Source organism: Macaca thibetana, chromosome 1 (assembly GCF_024542745.1).
Source record: "Macaca thibetana thibetana isolate TM-01 chromosome 1, ASM2454274v1, whole genome shotgun sequence".
Taxonomy (NCBI): Eukaryota; Metazoa; Chordata; class Mammalia; order Primates; family Cercopithecidae; genus Macaca; species Macaca thibetana.
The window spans coordinates 1043103-1066590 of NC_065578.1; the positions used below are offsets into that span (position 1 = coordinate 1043103).

At 47.6% G+C, this 23488-nt stretch overlaps 2 protein-coding genes across 6 annotated transcripts in view; one reads left to right on the top strand and one right to left on the bottom strand.

Moving 5' to 3' along the window:
- GABRD (gamma-aminobutyric acid type A receptor subunit delta) overlaps positions 1 to 23488 on the top strand; it is a 378620-nt gene that overhangs the window by 208290 nt on the left and 146842 nt on the right. The gene's annotated exons all lie outside the window — the stretch shown is intronic.
- Positions 1 to 23488, bottom strand: part of GNB1 (G protein subunit beta 1) — a 112169-nt gene that overhangs the window by 80494 nt on the left and 8187 nt on the right. The window contains exon 1 of one of the 5 annotated variants that reach the window (XM_050786272.1): positions 14999 to 15104. The exons of the other annotated variants lie outside the window; for them this stretch is intronic. The gene's annotated coding sequence lies outside the window, so the exon portion shown is untranslated. Of the gene's footprint in view, positions 1 to 14998; positions 15105 to 23488 lie in introns of those variants that run through there. 5 annotated transcript variants of the gene reach the window in all.

Genomic DNA, 23488 nt, shown 5'->3' on the forward strand with positions numbered 1-23488 from the left:
AGATGGTGAAACCCCGTCTCTACTAAAAATACAAAAAAATTAGCCAGGCGTGGTGGCAGGCACCTGTAATCCCAGCAACTCGGGAGGCTGAGGCAGAGAATTGCTTGGGAGGCGGAGGTTGCAGTGAGCCAAGATCGCGCCCTTGCACTCCAGCCTGGGTGACAGAGTAAGACTCTGTCTCAAAAAAAAAAAAAAACAAACAAACAAAAAAAAATGATTCTTAGCTTGTGAGCCATAGAAAGATATGGCAAGCTGTAGCGTGGCAACTTCTGGCTCATAGCATAGGGTCTAGCACACAGCAGGTAGTTAAAACAGCTGCAATTGGCCGGGCGCGGTGGCTCAAGCCTGTAATCCCAGCACTTTGGGAGGCCGAGGCAGGTGGATCACGAGGTCAGGAGATCGAGACCATCCTGGCTAACATGGTGAAACCCTGTCTCTACTAAAAATACAAAAAACTAGCCGGGCGCGGTGGCAGGCGCCTGTAGTCCCAGCTACTCGGAGGCTGAGGCGGGAGAATGGCGTGAACCCGGGAGGCGGAGCTTGCAGTGAGCCGAGATCGCGCCACTGCACTCCAGCCTGGGTGACAGAGTGAGACTCCGTCTCAAAAAAAAAAAAAAAAAAAAACAGCTGCAATGATATTGGCTTCTCCCACTATCATCACAAGTTATTCCTTCCGGCTGACCCATCCTATTGATTACCACCTGGCCTACAGGTTAACTTCAGGTAGCCAATTCTGTGCCATGAAAAGCATGCTCCCACCTAAGAGAAATCTGACATTCCTGCACCCCAAGAAGTACATTTTTGAGTCTTTAAATCAAACTATGTAATCTTGCCAAAGAACTCTGAAAAACCCAGTATACAAAAGGCTTTTTCCACAAGTTTGTACTCTGAGTAAAATTCTATGTTCTGCAATTTATAACTAAGAGGTTATATTTTAGTTGCTCATCTCCCAACACCTTTTCCTCACTGCATCTCAGAGTGCTCACTTACAGCTGCTCATGCACGTCTCCTCTTCCACAAGACATGAAGGTTTCATCAGCGACAATTAGCTTAACCAATTACATTTTACTTGGCCTTTGGTTTTGCCCGATTGCCTTGTACAGAGTTATGAAGAGTATTGCTATTTAACATCTGTTATAAAAACTACCAGGCCGGCCGGGCGCGGTGGCTCAAGCCTGTAATCCCAGCACTTTGGGAGGCCGAGACGGGTGGATCACAAGGTCAGGAGATCGAGACCATCCTGGCTAACACGGTGAAACCCCGTCTCTACTAAAAAAATACAAAAAACTAGCTGGTCGAGGTGACGGGCGCCTGTAGTCCCAGCTACTCGGGAGGCTGAGGCAGGAGAATGGCGTAAACCCGGGAGGCGGAGCTTGCAGTGAGCTGAGGTCCGGCCACTGGACTCCAGCCTGGGCGACAGAGCGAGACTCCGTCTCAAAAAAAAAAAAACAAAACAAAAACTACCAGGCCACGCACTGTGGCTCAATGCCTGTAATCCCAGCACTCTGGGAGGCCAAGGCGGGCGGATCACAAGGTCAGGAGATCGAGACCATCCTGGCTAACACGGTGAAACCACGTCTCTACTAAAAATACAATTAATTGGCCGGGCATGGTAGCACATGCCTGTAGGCCCAGCTACTCGGGAGGCTGAGGCAGGAGAATCGCTTGAACCCAGGAGGCAGAGGTGGCAGTGAGCCAAGATTGCACCACCGCACTTCAGCCTGGGCAAGAGAGCGAGACTCCGTCTCAAAAAGAACTACCAGATTACAGTTCTGTTGACAATAACAGCATCCAAAAACCAGTAACAGAATACAGAAAGAAACATGACTACAAGGTCTATGAAAGAGCAGACTATAGTAACCTAAAGGCAGATTTAAACAAATTCCTGTAATGTGCTAATTTCAGTCATGCTAACTTTGAGAAAGTTTTTTAAACTTTTAAATGTAAATAATCCACTTTCACATTTCTTCCCAAATGAAAGATATCTCCTTTTTTCTGTCACTGACTTTGGCAAATTTTCCAAAAACTAAAGACAAAACAGTATTTTTTTTTTTTTGAGATAGAGTTTCACTCTTGTTGCCCAGGCTGGAGTACAATGGTGTAATGTCGGCTCATTGCAACTTCTGCCTCCCAGGTTCAACTGATTCTCCTGCCTTGGCCTCCCAAGTAGCTGGGATTACAGGCATGCACCACCACAGCCAGCTAATTTTTTCTATTTAGTAGAGAGACAGGGATTCACCATCTTGGTCAGGCTGGTCTCAAACTCCTGACCTCAGGTGATCCACCTGCCTTGGTCTCTCAAAGTGCTGGTATTACAGGTGTGCGCCACCGCACCTGGCCAGAAAACAGTATCTTAAAACAGTATGTTCCTTTTCCCCATTCACCCCATGAGACACGACGTTTCACAGGGATGTGTATTTCTTTCAGATTTTGATACATATGTGCATAATTTTTCACAAATCAATCAAATGATACCGTATTTCCAAAACTATACATATTCAAAATGCCCAACCACTTACTGTATTGTGGTCATCTCTTCATGCCAATAAAGAAAGGCCACCTTAAATCTTTTTGACAACTGCACAGTATGCCATTCCAAGTCTGCCTTAGTTTGACCAATCTCTATTGATGGGCATTTAGATTAATCCAGGGGTGTCCAAACTTTTGGCTTCCCTGGGCCACACTGAAGGATCTGTCTTGGGCCACACATAAAATATACTAAGTAGTGATAGCTGATGAGCTTTAAAAAAAAATAATAATAATCGCTACAAAAAATCTCAATGCTAGGCCGGGTGCGGCAGCTCATGCCTGCAATCCCAGGGCTTTGGGAGGCCGAGGTGGGCAGATCGCCTGAGGTCAGGAGTTCAAGACCAGCCTGGACAACATGGCGAAACCCCGTCTCTACTAAAAATACAAAACTTAGCCAAGCGTGGTGGTGGGCGCCTATAATCCCAGGTACTTGGGAGGCTGAGTTAGGAGAATTGCTTGAACCTGGGAGGCAGAGGTTGCAGTAACCTGAGATCAGGGCACTTCACCCCAGATTGAGCAAAAGCAAAACTCCACCAAAAAAAAAAAAAAAAAAACTCAATATTTTAAGAAAGTTTACAAATTTGTGTTGGGCTGCAATGCGGCCCACAGGCCTCAGGTTGGACAAGCATGACTAGGCATTCATACAGCAAATATTTATTGAGACCTACTATGTACCAGGCACTGTCAGAGGATATATCAGTAAATAAAACAAGAAGTTCTCTACCCTCATGGAGCTTACATTATAGTGACTATTGACAATTTTTTGCTTTTATACCAAAAATTCTAGCTGGGAGTTTTTGAGCATTGACTGTCTTAAATATTCTGCTTTTTTAACTAATTTTATAATAAGCATTCTTTTATTTCTTCCTTTGAATAAATTTCTAAAAACAGACTTGCTGGAACAATTTACTTTAGAAATGCTACTTTTATACTCAAAATAATAACCTTTTATCATATATATTCCTAACATTTTTCTCTAATTTGCCTGCCTTTGAACTACAGTTCAAAGGTCCCCAAACAGGCATCTTTTGCTGTAGATACGTTCTGAATGCTTAAGCAGTTACCTTTTCTACCCTTTTTTTTTTTTTTTTGAGACGGAGTCTCGCTCTGTCGCCCAGGCTGGAATGCAGTGGCCGGATCTCAGCTCACTGCAAGCTCCGCCTCCCAGGTTTACACCATTCTCCTGCCTCAGCCTCCCGAGTAGCTGGGACTACAGGCGCCCGCCACCTTGCCCGGCTAGTTTTTTGTATTTTTTAGTAGAGACGGGGTTTCACCAGGTTAGCCAGGATGGTCTCGATCTGCTGACCTCGTGATCCGCCCGTCTCGGCCTCCCAAAGTGCTGGGATTACAGGCTTGAGCCACCGCGCCCCCGGCCACCTTTTCTACCTTTTCATGGTTTACAGCCTTACTGTCATATGAAGAAACTCTTTACCTACAGCTGGATTGCCAGTTGATCCAATACCTTCTACATGGCAAACCATCCATTCCCAACTCATTATAAATGCTACATTAATAATACGTTTCCATTAACTTATACATCAGTATCTAGACTGCTTTGTTCCACTTACCTACAGTACTTATAAAAAAATCTACTAGGAAACATTCCCCCTTTTCTTTCTTTAGAACCCCCCTCAAATATTTACTTCTCCAAATCAAGTGACATCTTGAAAATATTCAAGCACACACGTATAGGAATACTGCATTCAAGCTCTGTATTTGTCTATCTACTCAAGTTCTCTTTCACCCCTTCAATAATGAATCTAAAGGTTCCTTCACATAATTTTTGAGATGGAGTTTCGCTCTTTTTGCCCAGGTTGGAGTGCAATGGTGGGATCTCGGCTCACTGCAACCTCCGCCTCCCGGGTTCAAGCGATTCTCCTGCCTCAGCTTCCTGAGTAGCTGGGACTACAGGCATGCACCACCACACCCGACTAATTTTGTATTTTTAGTAGAGACGGAGTTTCTCCATGTTGGTCAGGTTGAACTCCCGACCTCAGGTGATCCACCCGCCTCGGCCTCCCAAAGTGCTGGGATTATTACAGGCGTGAACCGCCACTCCCAGTCATATAGTTCTTTTTTTTTTTTTGAGACAAGAGTCTCACTCTGTTGCCCAGGCTGGAGTGCAGTGGCCGCATCTCAGCTCACTGCAAGCTCCGCCTTCCGGGTTCACACCATTCTCCTGCCTCAGGCTCCCGAGTAGCTGGGACTACAGGCGCCAGCCACCTCGCCCAGCTAGTTTTTTGTATTTTTTTTTTTTTTAGTAGAGACAGGGTTTCACCGTGTTAGCCAGGATGGTCTCGATCTGCTGACCTTGTGACCCGCCCGTCTCGGCTTCCCAAAGTGCTGGGATTACAGGCTTGAGCCACGGCGCCCGGTCCCGGCCATATAGTTCTTGTAACTAACTTAAACGTTTTCCCTTTTATTTTATTCATTTATGTTTTTGGAGACGGAGTCTTACTCTGTCACCCAGGCTGGAGTGCAGTAGTGTGATCTCAGCTCGCTGCAGCCTCTGCCTCCCAGGTTCAAGCAATTTTTCTGCCTCAGCCTCCCGAGTAGCTGGGATCACAGGCGTGCACCACCACATCCAACTAATTTTTGTATTTTTTAGTAGAGATGGGGTTTCACCATGTTGACCAGGCTGGTCTCAAACTCCTGGCCTCAAGTGATTGCCCCGCCTCCGCCTCCCAAAGTGCTGGGATTACAAGCATGAGATACCGTGCCCGGCCATGCTTTCCCCTTTTAAAAAGTGAAAAAGTTGGCCGGGCACAGTGGGTCACGTCTGTAATTCCAGCACTTTGGGAGGCTGAGGCGGGTGAATCACGAGGCCAGAAGTTCAAGACTCTACTAAAAATACAAAAAAATTACCCAGGCGTGGTGGCAGGCACCTGTAATCCCAGCTACTCAGGAGGCTGAGGCAGAGAATTGCTTGAACCTGGGAGGCGGAGGCTGCAGTGAGCTGAGATTGTACAACTGCACTCCAGCCTGCGTGACAGAGCGAGACTCCATCTCAAAAAAGAAAAAAGTGAAAAAGTTTTAGGCCTAACAACCACGAAACAGATGCCATTGGTCTATTTGCCTAAGAACTCAAAAAATCTTCTAAAGTTAATTTCTATAAAGAATAAATTATTGGCCGGGCGCGGTGGCTCAAGCCTGTAATCCCAGCACTTTGGGAGGCCGAGACGGGCGGATCACGAGCTCAGGAGATCGAGACCATCCTGGCTAACACGGTGAAACCCCGTCTCTACTAAAAAATACAAAAAAACTAGCCGGGCGAGGTGGCCGCGCCTGTAGTCCCAGCTACTCGGGAGGCTGAGGCAGGAGAATGGCGTGAACCTGGGAGGCGGAGCTTGCAGTGAGCTGAGATGGCGCCACTGCACTCCAGCCTGGGCAACAGAGTGAGACTCCCTCTCAAAAAAAAAACAAAAAAACAAAAAAATTAGCCCATGTGGTGGCGGGCACCTGTAGTCCCAGCTACTAGGGAGGCTGAGGCAGGAGAACGGTGTGAACCCAGGAGACGGAGCTTGCAGTGAGCGAAGATCGCGCCACTGCACTCCAGCCTGGGTGACAGAGCAAGTATCCTTCTCAAAAAAAAAAAAAAAAGAGTAAGTTATTTACAAAAAAGAAAAGCAAACTTACAAAGACCAGAGGCTCTGGTCAGTCCAATGCTCCTTTATGTTATCCGACCAATCACTATCTCAGACACTTATTACTGACTTCTATAAGAATCCAAAAAACAGAATTTCACTCAAAGGACAATCTGTTTCACCTAACCATTCATGCCCAAGAGGATTATGAGGGTTAATTCATTATCGGTTAATTACAGGGTTAATTAATAGTTAATTAATTACAGGGCAGACCTCAGCCCCCACCTTAGTGTCTCTAAGGTGGGTGGGATGTAGTCAGAGAAAAGGCGGTGCAGTAACAGCAACACAGGTTCATCAGGAACTGGAGCTTTTCCTACTGTCCCTGCTTCCTCCTCCAGTGAATCCCAACAATCACAGCCACAGAAATAGTAAGCAGGAAAAAACGAGGAGGTGGCAGTAGAGGAGCCTATTTGTCTTATCACAGTTATTCATCAAGTAGCTGGTTCCTCTTTTCTGCCTCTTCTTCCAGATGATCCAATGACCCTCAAACTGCCCTCCCAACCCCGAAAGAAAGTCTCTGATTTTTGTAATGGGTCAATATACACAAAAACTTCAGAGCTATTTATATTCAATTTATCAAGGACTACCTACGCTAACACGCTTGTACAACACAACTTGTAATGCTGCTTTGTTATGTCTTCAGATTCAGAAACAAACACAATCTTTTTTTTTTTTTGGTGAGACAGTGTCTCACTGTGTCGCCCAGGCTAGAGTGTAGTGGTACAATCTAGACTCACTGCAACCTCCACCTCCTGGGTTCAAGAGATTCTCCAGCCTCAGCCTCCTGAGTAGCTGGAATTATAGGCGCCTGTCACCACGCTCAGCTAATTTTTGTTTTTAGTAGAGAAGGGTTTTCACCATGTTGGCCAGGCTGGTCTCGAACTCTTGACCTCAAGTGATCTGCCCGCCTTGGCCTCCCAAAGTGCTAGGATTACAGGTATGAGCCACCGCACCGGCCCAAAGACAATCTTTTGTTTTTGTTTGTGGGGTTTTGTTTTTGCTTTTTTGAGACAAGGTCTCACTCTGGCACCCAGACTGGAGTACAGTGGCATGATCATAATTCACTGTAACCTCAAACTCCTGCCTCAGCCATCCCAGTAGGTAGGACTACAGGCACCACGCCCAGCTAATTTTGTTTTTTTTAACTTTTTGCAGAGACGGGGTCTCACTACATTGCCTAGGCTGGTCTCAAATTCCTGGCTCAAGGGATCCTGGCAACTCAACCTCCCCAGATCCTGAGATTACAGGGATTATAGTTATGAGCAACTGCAACCAATCCGTTTTGTTTAAAAATCAAATTCCTTCCCTATCAAACTCAACTTTCTGAATCGCACTTTGTCTTTTCCAAAACCTAATATTCTGAGCTTAGCAGACACTTCTTTATGCACTGTCATGCACGTTAGTGTTGCTGGAATTACAGTAAGATATAATCATCTGCTAAGAGCCAGCCAGTTCAACCTATTTCTGATATAAGAAGCAATTTGAGCACTTTGGGAGGCAGAGGTAAGTGAATTACCTGAGGTCAGGAGTTCAAGACCAGCCTGGCCAACATGGTGAAACCCCATCTCTACTAAAAATACAAAAATTAGCCGAGCATGGTGGCACATGCCTGTGGTCCCAGCTACTTGGGAGGCTGAGGTAGGATAATCTCTTGAACCCTGAAGGCAGAGGCTACAGTGAGCCAAGATCACGCCACTGCACTCCAGCCTAGACTCCGTCTCAAAAAAAAAAAAAAAAGGCAATTTTATGCTAATTCAAACTGCAGTCTAACCTCGTAAGAGTTAATAAAAATAGCTCTATCACGTGCTTCATGTCACAGCCAAATTGCTAACTGGACAGAGCTGCATAGTGAGTAGAACAAATTTTTAAGCCACAAAAATCGGCTGACAGAAAAGGTCACGTGACCATTTAAATTTTATCCTAATAGCTGGCAGCAACGATGAGCCAGGCCTATGAGTAGAAAGATAGAGAGAACCCCCAAGCCATCCACTTCCTCTGCCAGCTGATTCCCACCTACATCAAGCACACTTGGTCTCACCCTATGGTCATGGAACAGCAACAGCAGCAGTACCTGCAAGCTCCTTAAAGCTGCTTTTTTGAGACAGAGTCTTGCTCCATCGCCCAGGCTGGAGTGCAGTGGCACAATCTTGGCTCACTGAAATCTCCACCTCCCAAGTTTAAGCGATTCTCCTGCCTCAGCCTCCCGAGTAGTTGGGATTACAGGTGTCCGCCATCACACTCAGCTAATTTTTGTATTTTTAGTAGAGATGGGATTACACCATGTTAGCCAGGCTGGTCTCAAACTCCTGGCCTCAAGCAATCCACCTGCCTCGGCTTCCCAAAGTGCTGGGATTACAAGCATGAGACACCGCACCTGGTCATGTTTTCCCCTTTTAAAAAGCGAAAAAGTTGGCGGGGCACGGTGGCTCACATCTGTAATCCCAGCACTTTGGGAGGCCAAGGCAGGTAGATCATGAGGTCAGGAGTTCAAGACCAGCCTGACCAACAGAGTGAAACCCGTCTCTACTAAAAATACAAAAAAATTTACCTGGGCCTGGTGGCATGCAACTGTACTCCCAGCTACTCAGGAGGCTGAGGCAGGAGAATTGCTTGAAACCGGGAGGTGGAGGTTGCAGTGAGCCAAGATTTCACCACTGCACTCCAGCCTAGGCAACAGAGACTCCATCTCAAAAAAATAAAAAATAAAATAAAAACAGAACTCTCCACTGTTCCCCACATCACCCTCCAACTACTGAGCTCCTTCTCTGAGCCCTCTAGAGCAACCTTCTTGAAGTCGTATCTACACAGGTGGTCTCCTCTTCCATCTCCTATGTTTCAACTGACTCCAATCTGGCTTTCACTCCTTACCGTGACACCAAAAAGGTTGACCACGTAGTACCTGCAGTCCTTAAATTTAATGAACCCTTGGCCAGGTGCAATGGCTCACACCTGTAATCCCAGCATTTTGGCTAACATTAAGGCTGAGGCAGGTGGATCACTTAAGGCCAGGAGTTAGAGACCAGCCTGACCAACATGGTGAAATCCGGTGTCTACTAAAAATACAAAAAGTAGCCAGGTGTGGTGGTGCACACCTGTAATCTCAGCTACTCAGGAGGCTGAGGCAGGAGTATTGCTTGAACCCGGGAGGCGGAGGTTGTGGTGAGCCCAGATCGCACTACTACACTCCAGCCAGGGTAACAGAGTGAGACTCTGTCTCAAAACAAAACAAAACAAAAAAATTAAGGAACCCTTTCCCCACCCCCACTCACCTGACTCCTCAACAGCACCCTACACTGTCACATCCCACCTCTCCATGTCTCCTCGATCTAACCTCTAATAGCTGGGCACCCCACCTCTCCTCTTAACCCCCCTACCGACCATCACAAGAACAGAAAGACCAAGACTTCCAGATGGGACTCCAGGCCAACAGGCTGTTAACCAGCAGTTGGCACTTAGTTGCCCTATACCCGTTTTGAGCTTCAGATGTTCAAGGCATGGCTCTGCACAGCCAACAGACTTGCCTCCCCTCAGTGCTCGACATCACCACCCTCTAAATATGCAAAGCAAACACAGAAATCATGCTGGCTTCTTTCCTTTCCCTACTCCCCTACACCCGGGTCCATCAGCAACCTGGCTGACTCTACTACCCATTTCTTCCCATTTCCTTAGTCCCCATCCTCAGCCAAACCACGCCATTTCTCATCAACAGTCTCCTTAAAATGACCTATGTCTCAATCTGTGCCCCCGACAATCCATTTTTCATTCAGCAATCTGAACAATCTTTTTTATTTTCTTTCTTTTTTTGAGACAGGGTCTCGCTCTGTTGCCCAGGCTTCAGTACAGTTGCGTGATCATAGCTCACTCACTGCAAACTCCAATTTCTGGGCTCAAGTGATACTCCCTCCTCAACCTCGCCAGCAGCTGGAACTACAAGTACATGCCACGATACCCAGCTAATTTTTTCTTTTAAGTAGAGACAGGGTCTTAAACTCCTGGGCTCAAGCAATCCTCCTGCCTCAACCTCCCAAACTGTTAGGACTATAGGCACGAGCCACCGCACCCAGCCTTAACAAGCTTTTAAAATTCACCTTTTGTCACTTGGTGCTTAAAATCTTTCAACGGCTTCCCACTGCATCAAGGAAAACATCCAAGCTCTTCTCCAGTGTGGAAACTGTAGAAAATGCATCATCTGCACCAGGACACTCACTCACTGGGTGTAAATCAAGACTGTCCTGAGCAAACTGGGCCTCTGGCACCTGCCTGAGGCTGTGTGGCCAAGGCCTGACTTCCACCCCTACCTCCACCCTACAGATTTGCTCCTCTGAGCTGAGTTTCTGCCTGCTGTCCCTGCCGTGGGGCCTCTGCAATCACTGCCCTCTCCACCTGAAGCATGGAGGCTCCTTGCCTACCTGGTTCCTTCTCATCCTTCAGGCCTTCCCTAAAGACCCTAAACCAAGTGCCCTCTCCACCCAACAGCTCACAGCACCTACCATAGGCCTGAACTTCGCTTCCTCAAGTTCGCCATCTCCCCACAGAGAATGAACTATCAATTGCAACTTCTCAGTACTCAATCATCACCAAGCACAGTGTCTTGCTCGAAGTAAGTACTCGGTAAATATTTGTTAAAGAGTTCACTCCATCCCACAGATACCATTATTAACTGGGCCTCCTAAAGCAGGCAGTTCTCGAGGTCACACAGTATAGGAAAAGCTGTGATGAAAAATGACCATGGTTTCTACAGGTCCCACCATCAAGGACCAGAGTCTATCTCCTATTCTCCAAGCCTGTGCTAAGCTTTGCTTTTTTTTGTTTTCTTCCTTTATTTCTTGTAGAGATGGGGTCTCACTATGTTATCCAGGCTGGTTTCAAACTCCTGGCCTCAAGCCATTCTCTCACCTTGGCCTCCCAAAGCGTTGGGATTACAGGCATGAGCCAGTGCTCCTGGCCTGTGCTAGGCCTTATAACTTGCATTAAGCAAGGGAATACAGCAGAGGTGACACCATGACTTCTAAACATGTCCTCAAGTAGCCTGTCAAACTGTGCTCCTGCCCTCATGGAATTCAGCCACTATGGGAGGAAGCCTGAGCTACACTGTTGGAGGGGCAGGCTGAAGAGATCAGAGGCACCCTGGCTGAAAGCCCACGTGGGTGAGGCCAATGGGAAGCACAACCCAGCTTACCTGCCAACCAACTGTAAACTGCCCTTGCTAGCGTGGCCAGCACAGTGAACAGAGACGAGCCCAGCCCACATCCATATACCCCCACATGATGATGAACAAGAAGTTACTGTTTTAAGTCACTTCATTTTGGGGTAGTTTGTTAACCAGCAATATATAACTGATATAAGGCCATGGCAATATGCTCTTTTTAAACTTGGCACCGAGACCGGGTGTGGTGGCTCACACCTGTAATCCCAGCACTTTGGGAGGCCGAGGTGGGCGGACCACCTGAGGTCAGGAGTTTGAGACCAGCCTGGCCAACATGGTGAAGCCCCGTCTCTACTAAAAATACAAAAATCAGCCAGGCGTGGTGGCTCACACCTATAATCCCAGCTACTCAGGAGGCTGAGGTAGAACTGCTTGAACCCGGGAGGCGGAGGTTGCAGTGAGCCACGATGGTGCCACTGCACTCCAGCCTGGGTGACAGAGCAAGACTCCGTCTTACATAAACAAACTTGGCACTGAGAGTGCTGGACTGGACAATCCTCCATGGTGGAGCAGGATCACTGTGGCACACCCCAGCTGTGACAACCACCAAAGTATACAGGCAGGCAGCGTGGGGACTAAATACAAGAGGGAACACAAACCTGCCTCTAGGGGACTCAGCGCCTTCACAGGGAAGGAAAGAGTCCCTGCTTTGGGGGCATTCTTTATGTCTTCTCACTGACTTCTGATCTAGGTTACTGGTCCCCAAGAACAGTCAGTGGGACAAATACTGGCAGCAGCCTCAATCCAACCCTGTGGAAGCCACCAAGGACAACACTCTTCAGTTCCCACAAAAGAAAGACGACTAGCAAAGCATGAACACAACGCACCCCCTGTCCAGGTGCAGGGACTCACGCCTGCAATCCCAGCACCCTGGGAGGTCAAGACGGGCAGATCATATGAGGTCAGGAATTCAAGAACAGCCTGGTCAACATGGCAAAACTCTGTCTCTACTAAAAATACAAAAATTAGGCCGGGCTTGGTGGCTCATGTCTGTCTGTAATCCTAGCACTTTGGGAGACTGAGGCAGGCAGATTGCCTGAGCTGAGGAATCGGAGACCAGCCTGGGCAACACAGTGAAACCTCGTCTCTACTAAAGCACCGGGAAAGCCAGGCGTGGTGGCATGCACCTGTAGTCCCAGTTACTTGGGAGGCTGAGGCAGGAGAACTGCTTGAACCTGGGAGGCAGAGGTTGCAGTGAGATGAGATTGCACCACTGCACTCCAGCCTAGGCGACAGAGCAAGACTCCATCTCTTAAAAAAAAAAAAAAAAAAAAAATTAGCTGGACGTGCTGGCACACGCCTGTAGTCCTAGCTACTTGGGAGGCTGAGACAGGAGAATTGCTTGAGCCTCCACCACACCAATTGTGTGGTGGAGGTTGCAGTGAGCTGAGATGGCGCCACTGCAGTCCAGCCTGGGGGACAAAGAGTGAGACCCTGTCTCAAAATAAAAAAGTGCCTCCTGCACTTCATTCTGTGAAGCATTCAGAATCCTCATAGCAGCAGTCCCCAACCTTTTTGACGCCAGGGACTGTTTTTGTGAAGGACAATTTTTCCACAGCGGGGATGGTTTCAGGATGAAACTGTTCCATCTCAGATCATCAAGCATTAGATTCTCATAAGGAGCACACTGCCTACATCCCTCACGTGTGCAGCTCACAACGGGTTCACGCTCCTATGAGAATCTGACACTGCCACTGATCTGATAGGAGGTGGAGGTCAGGCAGGAATGCTCGCGTGCCCACCTCTCACCTGCTGTGCAGCCCGGCTCCTAACTGACCACGCAGGAGGAGTTGGGGGCCCATGCTTATAAGACATTTTATCTTTTTCTGTTTTTTTGAGACAAAGTCTCGCTCTGCCTCCCAGTCTGGAGTGTAGTGGTGTGATCTCAGCTCACTGCTACCTCAACTTCTCCAGTTCAAGTGATTCTCATACCTCAGTCTTCTGAGTAGCTGGGTCCACAGGTGCACGCTACCACACTCTATTAATCTTTCGTATTTTTAGCAGAGACAGGGTTTTGGCATGTTGGCCAGGCTGCTCTCCAACTCCTGGCCTCAAGCAATCCACTTGCCTTGGCCTCCCAAAGTGCTGGGATTACAGGCATGAGCCATCACACCTGGCCAAGGACACTTTACCTTTTTCTATTTTGTTTTGTTTTAGAGGCAGGGTCTTGCTATGTCACCAAGGTTGGAGTGCAGTGACACAACCATAGCTTACTGCAGCTATGAACTCCTGGGCTCAAGTGATCCTCTCATCTTGGCCTCCCAAAGTGCTAAGACGACAGGCGTGAGCCACTGCATCCAGCCCCTTTTTCTATTTAAATTCTCTTACAAGTTTCTTCAACCTCCAACGGAGACTTCATTTCACAAGCCTGGCCACAGGGGGAATGGGAAGACATGGGAGACAGCTAGAAACACAAGGAGCGTTGGCCGGGCGCGGTGGCTCAAGCCTGTAATCCCAGCACTTTGGGAGGCCGAGGCGGGCGGATCACGAGGTCAGGAGATCGAGACCATCCTGGCTAACACGGTGAAACCCCGTCTCTACTAAAAATACAAAAAACTAGCCGGGCGCGGTGGCGGGCGCCTGTAGTCCCAGCTACTTGGGAGGCTGAGGCAGGAGAATGGCGTAAACCCGGGAGGCGGAGCTTGCAGTGAGCTGAGATCCGGCCACTGCACTCCAGCCTGGGTGACAGAGCAAGACTCCGTCTCAAAAAAAAAAAAAAAAAAAAAAAAAAAAAAAACACAAGGAGCGAAGGATGAAGCTCCAGGAACTGTCGCAGGTTCAACAGTGCCTCCCCAAAAATTCACGTCTACCTGGAATGTGGGAATGTGACTTTATTTGGAGCGTCTTTCCAGGTATGATTAGTTAAGTTAAAACGAGGTCATACTGAATTAGGGTGGCCCTAATCTAATAACTATGTCCTTATAAGGAGAATAGCGACACCGAGAAAAGCCCACAGAAAACAGAGGTAGAGAGCGGCTCCTCTACAAGCCACACTGCTGGCACACGCCAGAAGCCAGAAAGAGGAAAGGAAGGGTCTTCCCTTGGAGCCTTCAGAGGCACTGGGGCCAACACCCTGATTTCAGACTTCTGTCCTCCAGAACTGAGGGAATCAATCCATTCTGAGCCATCCAACTTGTGATGATTTGCTACAGCAGCCACAGGAAACTAACACTGTGTAATTTCTGAAGACCTTTACTAAGCCAGAACCACAAGGATAGAAATCAAGTGCACAGATCAGCTTGGAGAAGGACTTTTTTCCTTTTTCTTTGAATAGAGACAGGGCTGGAGTGCAGTCGAACAATCAGGTCACTGCAGCCTCGAACTCCTAGGTTCAAACGATCTTCCCACCTTGGCCTCCTAGACAGCTAGCTGGGACTACAGGTGTATGCCAACAGGCCCAGTTAAGAAAAAGAGAGCACAAGAGAGAAGACGCACATGCGCGCACAAGAGACACAGAGAGAGAGAGAGAAAGAGCGAGAGCAAGCGTGCACATGCACGAACCAGTGGGCAAGTGCGCACATGTGCAAAAATGGGGTCTCACTATGTTGCCTAGGTTGGTCTCAATCTTCCCTCCTCAGTCTTCCAAAGTGATAAGGGTCATAGGCATGAGCCAACACACCTGGTCAATGGAGAAGCATTTCAAGAATGAAGGCAAGGAGTCAAACAGCATCAGTAGTAGCGGTACTGGAAGCTAACACTTTGAGGTCCTGCTTGGCTTGAAGCTAAGAATTTTATGTGTAGCATGTCATTCAGTCCTCACAACAATCCTGTAAGACAAGAAAACTGAGGTAGAGATGTTCAATAGCCTGCTCCAGACCTCAAATCTGAGATGGCAGAACCAGGATGTCCAGCATATGGATACAGGTACAAAAAATGCCACTGATATCTACATAATTACTATGTTTTCCAAGATGAATGACATTTGGAAACAATTACAAAGTAGAAAAATCATAATTTTAAGAATCTATATATACAGGCTGGGCATGGTGGCTCATGCCTGTAATCTCAGCACTTCAGGAGGCCAATGTGGGCGGCTCACTTGAGGTCAGGAGTTTGAGACCAGCCTGGCCAACATGGTGAAATCTCGTCTCTAATAAAAATACAAAATTAGCCAGGCATAGCAGCGCATGCCTGTAATCCCAGCTACTCAGGAGGCTGAGACAGGAGAATCGCCTGAGCTGGGGAGGTGGAGGTTTCAGTGAGCCGAGATCGTGCCTCTGCACTCCAGCCTGGGCAATAAAGTGAGCCTCTGTCTCAAAAAAAAAAAAAAAAAAAAAAAAAACACACACACACACACAGAGTGGGACCCCCAATCCGAGGAAAAACATCTCCACACACATGCATGAGAAATACAGAACACTAGAAGAAACATAATAATCTTACGTGGTTATTTCCTGATCGAGAGATTACAGATTTTTGCTGTATGTTCCTAATTTCCCTCTTTTATAAAATTTTATTTATTTAAAAAAAAAAAAAGAGACAGGGACTAGCTGTGTTGCCCAGGCTGGTCTCAAACTCCTGGCCTCAAGTGATTCTGCCTCAGCCTCCCAAAGTGTTAAGATTACAGGCATGAGCCACTATGCCCAACCCCCAATTTACTACAGTGAACATCTTAGACATTTTTATTAGCAAAATGAAAAAGTTGAAAATAGGCCGGGTGCGGTGGCTCAAGCCTGTAATCCCAGCACTTTGGGAGGCCGAGATGGGCGGATCACGAGGTCAGGAGATCGAGACCATCCTGGCTAACACGGTGAAACCCCGTCTCTACTAAAATACAAAAAAAATTAGCCGGGCGAGGTGGCGGGCGCCTGTACTCCCAGCTACTCGGGAGGCTGAGGCAGGAGAATGGCATGAACCCGGGAGGCGGGGCTTGCAGTGAGCTGAGATCCGGCCACTGCACTCCAGCCTGGGCAACAGAGCCAGACTCCGTCTCAAAAAAAAAAAAAAGTTGAAAATAAAAATGAGACAACACGAACAAGATCTCCAGAGAAAGAGGACAGGATAGATGGTGGAGGCAATGGAAACAGACTGGGAAGTTTAAAAAGAGAAAAACAATAAGAGTGGCTAGAACAGATACCAAGATTAACTGGGTGTTGAGTTTTATAAGATTTAGGCATGTTTGAAAGTATAATACAAGGAGCCCCTGACAAGATAAAACTGTTAGTAACTGTTTTCCAGTGGAAAAATGTTCCTTTTGCTAACATAGGAAGAGGCAAATGCAGACACAGAAGTCTTCTCAGATGAATGGGGAGAAAGAGCTCATGTCGGCAGGTCTATACTGCACAGGCTCCAGGAGCAATGATCCAAGAACTGAGTTCATGCATGGGTTCCACTGTCACCAGGGCCAGCTGCCTGATCTCCTTGTACATCCAGTCATCTGTAAGATGAAGCTATTAACAGCACCTATCAGAGCTGACGTGAGGACCACGCAGGAACAGCATAGTTTTCAGCGTGGCGCCTGACGCAAGGAAGGTACCCAACAAATGCAAGCTAATGGCACAGGCATCTTCAACAGGGCAAAACGCAAGTGTGCCAACTGCCATGGGAGTGTCAGGCAGAGGGACTGGAAGGCCAAGGTTGTAGGGAATTTATTTCAACAGGAAAACCTTCAAGTACCTCTCCCAACACATAATCACATAATATGTATGCCAAGTGGGGATTAACCAATTTTCCAGGACTTATTTCAATTCCAAGTCCAAGCACAGCCCTGACTTGGGGCTTCTCCTGCCTGGAACCCTCTTTTCCCAGATGTCTGTCTGGTCTGTCTTCTCACCTCCTCCTACTCTCTCCTCAAATGTTTTCACCATCCTTTTCAACATGGAAGCATCAGCAATGCCTAGAGCCCTACAACAGACTCATCCACCATCTTTTTCAGCACACAGCCTTTCCCATTGTCTCACAGGTGACGTGTCTCTCAACAAAGCAAGTTAGCATATCTTATTCACTGCCCATCACCTGCCCCTCCTTGACACATCTTCGGCCCTGAATATGTATTTTACCAAAGATCTCTCCCCTTTCCCTTTATGGGCGCCGCCCTGTCAGTATTCCCATCTAAAATCCGTGCAGACAGAGCCTCCCCTAGCCCCACACTTGTCTCTCTGACTACTTTCCTACAAGACTCTCCTCACCCCACTGGAACTCACTGGCCCTCAGCAATCTCTACCACTGATGAATCCAGCTCCAACTTCAGACCATTCCCTCTGCTCTCAGAATACCTTCTGTAGGCTCCATGACACTAGTGCTGGGTCTCCCAATGTCTGGTCACTCCTTTATGTGTTTCTCTTCCTCTGTACATCCCTAATACAAGGGCCTCTTCTCACGCTACACCAATGGGTCTTCACCGCTGACAAATCTCGGTTCTCCTCCCCAGGAAAAGGCACAATCCTATAGTACTGCACATGGGGGCAGGGACAGGGTACTTGCCTCCAGCTGAGAACTTCTCTGGTCCCCACAGGTGCCCTGGGCCTGGCCCACTCTCTAAACCAGCGCTGCTCAGATATTTCAGCTCAGGCCCCCCTACATCCTCAACTATTAAGGACCCCAGGGGCTTTTGTTTATGAGGGTTTGATCTATCGATATTTACTATGCTATAAATTAAAACTGAGATGTTCTAAAATTGTTTATTAAATGATTTGAAAATAAGCCCACTGCATGTTACCATATATAACATTTTTATAAAGAATAACTATTCTCTTGGCTGGGTGCAGTGGCTCGCCTGTAATCCCAGCACTTTGGGAAGCGGGCAGATCAGGAGGTCAGGAGATCAAGACCATCCTGACTAACACGGTGAAACACTGTCTCTACTAAAAACACAAAAAATTAGCCAGGCGCCTGTAGTCCCAGTTACTTGGGAGGCTGAGGCAGGAGAACGGTGTGAACCCAGGAGGCAGACCTTGCAGTGAGCCAAGATCATGCCACTGCACTCCAGCCCAGGGGATAGAGCGAGACTCCGTCTCAAAAAAAAAAAAGGCCTGGCGCGGTGGCTCAAGCCTGTAATCCCAGCACTTTGGGAGGCCGAGACGGGCGGATCACGAGGTCAGGAGATCAAGACCATCCTGGCTAACACGGTGAAACCCCGTCTCTACTAAAAAATACAAAAAACTAGCCGGGCGAGGTGATGGGCGCCTGTAGTCTCAGCTACTCGGGAGGCTGAGGCAGGAGAATGGCGTAAACCCGGGAGGCGGAGCTTGCAGTGAGCTGAGATCTACCCACTGCACTCCTGCCTGGGCGGCAGAGCGAGACTCCATCTCAAAAAAAAAAAAAACTATTTTCTAAGACAAATAATCTGGTGAGAAGCTGTATTTTACATTTGTATTGTCTGCCTCAATGGAAGCAATGGATCTTCACATTTATGTCTGCTCTCAGCCTGCTGCAACACAGTTTTAGCTGAAGTCTATGAGGAAAATTCAGTCTCACATAGATATGCAGTTAAAAGAAAAAGAAGAGTGTTTTTTTGGTTTTTGTTTTTTTTTTTTAAGAAATAGGGTCTCAGCTGGCCGAGCGCGGTGGCTCAAGCCTGTAATCCCAGCACTTTGGGAGGCCAAGGTGTGCGGATCACGAGGTCAGGAGATCGAGACCATCCTGGCTAACACAGTGAAACCCCATCTCTACTAAAAATACAAAAAATCAGCCAGGCGTGGTCGCGGGCGCCTGTAGTCCTGGCTACTCAGGAGGCTGAGGCAGAAGAATAGCGTGAACCCGGGAGGTGGAGCTTGCAGTGAGCCAAGATCATGCCACTGTACTCCAGCCTGGGTAACAGAGCAAGACTCTGTCTCCAAAAAAAAAAAAAAAAAAAAAAAAAAGAAAGAAATAGGGTCTCAGTCTGTCACCCAGGCTGGAGTGCCATGGTATAACCACAGCTCACTGCAACCTCAACCTGCCAGGCTCAATCAATCCTCCTGCCTCAGCCTCCCCAGTAGATGGGACCACAGGCACACACCAGAATGCCTGGCTAATTTTCAAATTTTTTGTACAGATGGGGTCTCACTATGTTGCCCAGGCTGGTCTCAAACTCTTGGCCTCAAGCTATCCTCCTGCCTTGGCCTCCCAAAGCACTGGGATTACAGGTGTGAGCTGTAATCAAGAACAAAAATTTATTTTATTTTATTTTATATTTTATTTTATTTTATTTTTTGAGATGCAGCCTTGCTCTATCCCCCAGGCTGGAGCACAGTGTCGCCATCTCGGCTCACTGCAACTTCTGCCTCCCAAGTTCAAGTGATTCTCCTGCCTCAGCTTCCTGAGTAGCTGGGATTACAGGCATATGCCACAATGCCCAGCTAATTTTTTTGTATTTTTAGTAGAGATGGAGTTTCACCATGTTGGCCAGACTGGTTTTGAACTCCCGACCTCCAGTCACCCGCCTGCCTCGGCCTCCCAAAGTGCTGGGATTACAGGCAATGTAGGAAAATGTAGGTTCACTGAATTAAGCAGATCTTCCAAATACTGACACATTTCATTACATATTTTTAAAATTTCATTAGTATCATCACCTAGCTTATAAGAAAAGTCTATCAATACTGGGAAGATGTCAAGCTCATGGTAGCAGAACCAAGTTTTCCAAAATGTTCCTTTGAAAGCTCAAATTTTATTACTGGCAACAATAGTGTTAGTTATTTTCCTTGAAGTATCTCGTTCACTTCATTCATTTTCAAGATAGTATCTGCCAAATATCCACATCTAATCTAAACAGCCGTTGTTTTCTGTCCGCCATTCTTTCAACTCAATTACACAACTCCTCCTGGAGACAGCTATTGTATTTCACTGTGCTTTATACCTACTTTCATTTTATCATACAAAATACTACAAAGATAGATTTTCAAAGGATAAGGTTTAATACAGTCAATTTTTATTGCTTCACCAAGGACATTAGATTAACAGGGTTTTCTTTCACGGCGGGTTCATGGCGGTGAAGAGCACTGTGAGTGCCGTGACAGTGGCTGCTGAGACTAGTTTGGTACCACAGCCTTGAGTTGTGCTAAGGAGCCAGGAGTTTTATCCTCCACTGCTTCTGCAGCATCAATGAAATGTCAACACAATGAAAAGTTAAATAACATCTTAATATGATTATGAAAATAGTTCTGACCGGGCCGGGCACGGTGGCTCAAGCCTGTCATCCCAGCACTTTGGGAGGCCGAGGCGGGCGGATCACGAGGTCAGGAGATCGAGACCATCCTGGCTAACACGGTGAAACCTCGTCTCTACTAAAAAATACAAAAACTAGCTGGGCGAGGTGGCGGGCGCCTGTAGTCCTGGCTACTCCGGAGGCTGAGGCAGGAGAATGGCGGGAACCCGGGAGGCGGAGCTTGCAGTGAGCTGAGAGCCGGCCACTGCACTCCAGCCCGGGCGACAGAGCAAGACTCTGTCTCAAAATAAAAAAAGAAAAAAAAAAAAAGAAAATAGTTCTGACCAAGTGAATTCCTGAAACGGTCTCAGGAGCCCCTAGGGGTCCACGACCACACTTGAAGAACCACTGCTCTAAGTGACCACTGCTCCTAAGGCTTCGATCATCATCGAGATGTTGCTGACTCCCAAGGCCTGCCTCCACCCAGACCTATCCTCCAGAGCTCCCATTCACAGGCACAGGAGTCACCACGTCACATTTACTGTGCACTGTTTCAGGGGCTGGTCTGCAGGGAACCAGAGTGCCTGTGTCCATGGAGCTTAGAACAAGTGAGAAGAGCAGTATCAGGCTATGAAGACAGAGTGGGGTAAAGCGACAGAGATCAATGAGATCAGAGCACACCCTCGGAGGAAGGGATACATGAACAAAGGCCTGAATGGAGAGAGGGAGTGAACTGTGCAAACACACAGCCAGGAGGAGAGTTTTCCAAGGACAGGGAGGAGAAAGTATAAGGCCCGCTGTACCCTTGATGCAAAACATGAGAATGCCTCAGAGACTCCTCAAACCCAACACGCACAAACTAAACTCATCATGCCCCACAGCTACCCAGAGGGCAGATGGAAACCTGTGGTCATTTACATCTTTCTCGCCACCCTCACCTTCCCTTCGGTCACCAGGTCTTATCAGTCATCACCCTGCTCCAGACCCCTTTCCTTTTCTACACCAGCTTTGCCAACTGACTAGAGTCCCCTCCCTCCCCTGAGCATTCTACGTTCAACTACCAAGTAATGATCCCCATCAGATCAATCTCCTTACAACTCTTCCAAGGCTTCCTGGAGCTCTCAAGGTAAAAGTTCATTTTTTTCTTCTTTTTTGAGTCTCACTCTGTCACCCAGGCTGGGGTTATCTTGGGTCACTGCAACCTCCGCCTCCCGGATTCAAGCCATCCTTGTGCCTCAGCCTGATGAGCAGCTGAGAATACAGGTGTGCACCACCATGCCTGGCTAATTTTTATACGTTTAGTAGAGATGAGGTTTCACCATGTTGGCCAGGCTGGTCTCAAACTCCTGACCTCAAGTGATCCGCCCGCCTTGGCCTCCCAAAGTGGTGGGATTACAGGCGTGAGCCACTGTGCCTGGCCTCAAGGTATAAGCTCTTTATCCAGGCTCTAAACCTTTTGGCTTCCACTTCTTACCACTCTGCTAGCCCTTTGGAACTTCCGTCCCTGGATGTGCTCTGCTCTTACCCGCTGGATAATTACTGATCACCTGGCACACATTGTGCTGGGTGCTGGAGACAGTAAAGGAGACCAGTTGGTTGCCGGATAAAAAACACACCATCTCATCAGCCTAGGATACACTCCTCCCCTCCATCCCCACCTGCCTGCCAGACAGACTCCAATTCAGGTCTCAACTTGAAGCTTTTCTATGAGAAGCTGCCACTAAACTCTGGACAGGGTGGTCTCCCTGGGAGCCACAGCCAATGCCCTCTGCTCTGTGCCTGCGTGTCAGGCTCCCTATTAGACCATGAATTCAGCAAGGCCCTGGATCACCTGCCTTCTACTACGGCTCACTGCCTCAGGACCCAGTAAGGTGCTAAGTTGGGGCCGGGCACGGTGGCTCACGCCTGTAATCCTAGCACTTTGGGAGGCCAAAGCGGGAGGATTGCCTGAGCTCAGGAGTTCGAGACCGGCATGGGCAACACGGTGAAACACCATCTCTACTAAGATTTAAAAAAAAAAAAAAAAATTTGCCAGGCGTGGCGGCATGTGCCTGTAATCCCAACTATTTGGGAGGCTGAGGAAAGAGAAGCGCCTGAACCCGGGAGGCAGAGGTTGCAGTAAGCTGAGATCACGCCACTGCACTCCAGCCTGGGTGACAGAGCAAGACTCTATCTCAAAAAAAAAAAAAAAAGAGAGAGAGAGAAGGTGCTAAGTCAACATCTGTTAAACAAATAAACAAATCAGTATTACAGTTTATAAAAATAAGTAGAAAATATTTATTGTCCCTAGTCAGCAAAAATCAAGGGATGTCAACAAATTTTGGTGCAATTCAAAAAACTCTAGCTTCATAAATGGGGGGAGGAGAATTCTCTAAAAAATGAACATAAACGGGCAGGGCATGGTGGCTCACACCTGTAATCTCAGCACTTTGGGAGGCCGAGGCGGGTGAGGTCAGGAGTTCGAGACCAGACTGGCCAATATGGTGAAACTCCATCTCTACCAAAAATACAAAAATCAGCTGGGTGTGGTGGCGGGCGCCTGTAATCCCAGCTACTCTGGAGGCTGAGGCAGGAGAATCGTTTGAACCCAGGAGGTAGAGGTTGCAGTGAGCCGAGATCACGCCATTGCACTCCAGCCTGGGCGACAGGGCAAGACTCCGTCTCAAAAAAAAGGACAAAAACTTACCAGTTTTCAAAATGAGGCATAGTTCAAGATTATTCTGCAAAGGTAAAGGAAAGCCTTTAAGACCAGGGTGCTGTGGCTCACATCTATAATCCCAACACTTTGGGAGGCTAAGGTAGGAGAATCACTTGAACCCAGGAGTTGGAGACCAGCCTGTCCCTGTCTCTACAAACAATTTTAAAAAATTAGCTAGGCAAGGTGGCATGTGCCTGTGGTCCCAGTTACTTGTGAGACTGAGACAGGAAGATTGTATGAGCCCCGGAGGTCCAGGATGCAGTGAGCCATGATCATACCATCACATTCCACACTCCAGCCTGGGTGACACAACAAAACCCTGTCTCAAAAAAAAAAAAGAAATAAAA